Source organism: Pleurodeles waltl, chromosome 4_2, assembly GCF_031143425.1.
Source record: "Pleurodeles waltl isolate 20211129_DDA chromosome 4_2, aPleWal1.hap1.20221129, whole genome shotgun sequence".
Taxonomy (NCBI): domain Eukaryota; kingdom Metazoa; phylum Chordata; class Amphibia; order Caudata; family Salamandridae; genus Pleurodeles; species Pleurodeles waltl.
In genome coordinates this window covers 1,040,499,223-1,040,504,540 of record NC_090443.1, presented here as the reverse complement: position 1 = coordinate 1,040,504,540, position 5,318 = coordinate 1,040,499,223, and positions in this window count along the sequence as shown.

Sequence of the window (5,318 nt, the reverse complement as noted above, 5' to 3'; positions counted from 1 at the left end):
CAGTGCTTACAACATCTCAGAACTCATAGCATCTGCTGTATCTGTGGATATTGCTGAGTCCTAGAGAATTAGTCAATAGTAACAAGTGCTATTTACAGCACTTACAACATCTCACAACTCATAGCATCTGCTGTATCTGTGGATATTGCTGAGTCCTAGAGAATGAGTTAATCATAACAAGTGTTATGTACAGTGCTTACAGCATCTCACAACTCATAGCATCTACTGTATCTGTGGATATTGCTGAGTCCTAGAGAATTAGTCAATAGTAACAAGTGCTATTTACAGCGCTTACAACATCTCACAACTCATAGCATCTGCTGTATCTGTGGATATTGCTGAGTCCTAGAGAATTAGTCAATAGTAACAAGTGCTATTTACAGCACTTACAAAATTCCACAAGTCATAGCATCTACTGTATCTATGGATATTACTGAGTCCTGGAGAATTAGTTAATAGTAACAGGTGCTATTTACAGCACTTAAAGCATCTGACAACTCGTAGCATCTGCTGTATCTGTGGATATTACTGAGTCCTAGAAAATTAGTTAATCGTAACAAGTGCTATCTACAGCGCTTGCAACATCTCACAACTCATAGCGTCTGCTGTATCTGTGGATACTTCTGAGTCCCAGAGAATTAGTTAATAGTAACAAGTGCTATTTACAGCACTCACAACATTCCACAAGTCATAGCGTCTGCTGTATCTGTGGATATTACTGAGTTCTAGAGAATTTGTTAATAGTAACAAGCGCTATTTACAGCACTTAAACCATCTGACAACTCATAGCATCTGCTATATCTGTGGATATTACTGAGTCCTGGAGAATGATTTAATCGTAACAAGTGTTATTTACAGTGCTTACAACAGTCCACAACTCAGAGCATCTGCTGTATCTGTAGATATTTCTGAGTCCTAGAGAATTAGTTAATAGTAACAAGTGCTATTTACGGTGCTTAAAACATCCCACAACTCATAGCATCTGCTTATCAGTGGATACTACTGAGTCCTGGAGAATGAGAATCGTAACAAGCGTTATTTACAGCGCTTACAACATCTCACCACTCATAGCATCTGCTTATCTGTGGATATTACTGAGTCCTGGAGAATGAGAATCGTAACACATGCTATTTGCAGCGCTTACACCATTCCACAACTCATAGCATCTACTATATCTGTGGATAGTGCTGAGTCCTAGAGAATTAGGTAATAGTAACACAGTATTTACCGCACTTAAAGCAGCTCACAACTCATAGCATAGTAATTTCTGAGTCCTATAGAATTAGGTAACAGTAGCAAGTGCTATTTACAGCTCTTAAAAGATCTCACAACTCAAAGCATCAGCTGTATCAGTGAATATTACTGAGCCCTAGAGAGTTAGGTAATAGAAAGAACTGCTATCTACAATGCTGAAAACATCTCATTACTCGTAGCGTTTATTATATACGTTGATAGTACTGAGGCCTATAAAACTGGTTAAGAGTAACAAATGATATTTACAGCACTTAAAGCACCAGAGAACGCATAGCATCTGCTATATCTGTGGATATTCCTAATTGCGTCCTTAGGAACCTGAAGCCCCTCCAACAACATCAAGAGAAGTTAGAAACTTAGGAGCAACCAGGATTCAGACCGGTCCTTGAGGCCTCATGCTAACAATGTCGCCAAGAGTGCCTTCTACACAATGAAAACACTATGGGCCTGATTACACCTTTGGAGGAAGGTGTTAATCCGTCCCAAAAGTGACGGATATACCACCAGCCGTATTACGAGTCCATTATATCCTATGGAACTCGTAATACGGCTGGTGGTATATCCGTCACATTTGGGACGGATTAACACCTCCTCCAAAGTTGTAATCAGGCCCTATACGCTGCATCTTTCCATACCTTGCATACAAATATAAACTGCAAGCCATCCTCAACCTCAAATCTCCAAGCTTGATAATGCCACCAGCCTACACCTTGGCACCCCCTCAAAATGCAACTTATCCAACATGCTGCTGCAAGACTTCTCTGCCTTCATCCAAGAGAATGCATGACTGCAGCCCTGCAGTCGCCCCACTGGCTACTCATGGCTAGAAGGGCAATGGTAAAGGCCCTCTGCGTTGTCCAGAGAGCCTCCCAGGGAAAAGGACAGCTATGCCTACAAGGTAAATTCAAGCATTGCAAACCAAACAAATCACTGCGCTCCGAGACTGCACCATACCACAAGAACTCCGTAGGAGGCGCTGCTTTCTCAGTACAAGCGGCCAAGCTCTGAAACGCATTACCAGCCAGTATTAGAAGCACCCAGGAGAATATACACTGCAGAAGACAGTTGAAAACTTGACTATTTCCTAGATAACTGCACCACTCACATCCTGGCGACAGAGCCCAGAGAGCAGTTGCACCCTCAAGCGCAATCCTCAGCTTACAATCCATGGTTCGAAAACAGCCCAAACAGTACACTAGTTTGGATAGGCAGGAGAGCTAAGAAGGGCTAGGGTTTGCTGCAGCATTATATAACCATGTACTTCAATATATAACAGTTACAGCCCACAATAATACTAAAACCCCCAGCAGCCAGAAACACCTTCACCAGCACTGTACAGCCACCAAATGTCACCAAATGAACAGGCATGGAATAACTGAAGGGATGTGCCACACGTCGCGGGGAGTTTTGAGGACTTTAATATAGTTCATCAGTGCAGGCCCCAAATATCAAATCTAGCTGCCTCTTTACATCTCACAAGGACACCCGAATAGGAGGTGATAAGGAAGATGCCCATCTCTCCAGATCTCTCCATGTCTCTCGCCCTTCAACCATGCCAGCTCAGGACCACAACTAAACACAAAAGCTCAGACTGGGCAGTGCCGTAACAGATAATCAAACTATATACCATAAAGGGTGCGTCTGTCTCCCACACTTCATCATCCAACAGCCTGCTAGGCGCTGCGTACTATAACAAGATACCTGCACCTGGGGGGTCATCACACATGGGATCAAAACAGACAACATCCTTCCAAGCACTCATTCCATGATGTAGCATATTACTCATATAGCCCAGCGTTTCAGTGCCCCACATAGGCATAGTAAGCGCTATATAAATGCTGCAATACAATATACAATCTCCTCTTCCGATGCACCTCTGCACTGTCATGCAACATCCCACAGGGTACTGGACACCCCACTCCTCTCGCAATGCACCTCTGTCCTGGCACTCATCTCATGTGTTTGCAATACTGACCCCGATCTCCTCTCCCAATGCACCTCTGTTCTGGCATGCAGAATCCTGTGCGCTTGCAGTAGTGAACCACGATCTCCTCTCCCAATGCACCTCTGACATGCAGCATCCCGTGTGCTTGCAATACTGAACCACGATCTCCTCTCCCAATGCACCTCTGACATGCAGCATCCCGTGTGCTTGCAATACTGAACCACGATCTCCTCTCCCAATGCACCTCTATCCTGACATGCAGTATCATGTGTGCTTGCAGTAGTGAACCCCGATCTCCTCTCCCAATGCACCTCTGTTCTGACATGCAGAATCCTGTGCGCTTGCAATACTGAACCACGATCTCCTCTCCCAATGCACCTCTGACATGCAGCATCCCGTGTGCTTGCAATACTGAACCACGATCTCCTCTCCCAATGCACCTCTATCCTGACATGCAGTATCATGTGTGCTTGCAGTAGTGAACCCCGATCTCCTCTCCCAATGCACCTCTGTTCTGACATGCAGAATCCTGTGCGCTTGCAATACTGAACCACGATCTCCTCTCCCAATGCACCTCTGACATGCAGCATCCCGTGTGCTTGCAGTACTGAACCACGATCTCCTCTCCCAATGCACCTCTATCCTGACATGCAGCATCCTGTGTGCTTGCAGTAGTGAACCCCGATCTCCTCTCCCAATGCACCTCTGTTCTGACATGCAGAATCCTGTGCGCTTGCAATACTGAACCACGATCTCCTCTCCCAATGCACCTCTGACATGCAGCATCCCGTGTGCTTGCAGTACTGAACCCCGATCTCCTCTCCCAATACACCTCTATCCTGACATGCAGTATCATGTGTGCTTGCAGTAGTGAACCCCGATCTCCTCTCCCAATGCACCTCTGTTCTGACATGCAGCACCCCGTGTGCTTGCAGTGCTGAAACCCGATCTCCTCTCCCAGTGCACCTCTATCATGACATACAGCATCCCGTGCCCTTGCAGTACTGAACCCCGATCTCCTCTCCCAATGCACCTCTATCCTGACATGGAGTATCATGTGTGCTTGCAGTACTGAACCCCAATCTCCTCTCCCAATGCACCTCTGTTCTGACATGCAGCATCCTGTGTGCTTGCAGTACTGAACCCCGATCTCTTATCACAATGCACCTCTAGCCTGACATGCAGCATCCTGTGGCTTGCAGTACTGAACCCCGATCTCTTATCACAATGCACCTCTATCCTGACATGCACAATCCTGTGCGCTTGCAGTACTGAACCCCCATCTCCTCTCCCAGTGCCCCTCTATCCTGAGATGCAGCATCCCGTGCATTTGCAGCACTTAACTCCGATCTCCTGTCCCAGTGCACCTCTATCCTGACATGCAGCATCCTGTGTGCTTGCAGTACTGAACCCTGATCTCCTGTCCGAATGCACCTCTAGCATGACATGCAGCATCCCGTGTGCTTGCAGTACTGAACTCCGATCTCCTGTCCCAATGCACCTCTATCATGACATGCAGCATCCTGTGTGTTTGCAATACTGACCCCGATCTCCTCTCCCAATGCACCTCTAAACTGAAATGCAGCATCCTGTGTGCTTGCAGTACTGAACCCCGATCTCCTCTCCCAATGCACCTCTATCCTGACATGCAGCATCCTGTGTGCTTGCAGTGCTGAACCCCGATCTCCTCTCCCAATGCACCTCTAAACTGACATGCAGCATCCTGTGGCTTGCAGTACTGAACCCTGATCTTCTCTCCCAATGCACCTCTATCCTGACATGCAGTATCCTGTGTGCATGCATTACTGAACCCCGATCTCCTCTCCCAATGCACCTCTATCCTGACATGCAGCATTCCGTGCCCTTGCAGTACTGAACCCCGATCTCCTCTGCCAATGCACCTCTATCCTGACATGCAGCATCCCGTGCGTTTGCAGTACTGAACCCCGATCTCCTGACCCAATGCACCTCTATCATGACATGCAGTATCCTGTGTGCTTGCAGTACTGATCCCCGATCTCCTCTCCCAATGCACCTCTATCCTGACATGCAGTATCCTGTGTGCATGCATTACTGAACCCCGATCTCCTCTCCCAATGCACCTCTATCCTGACTTGCA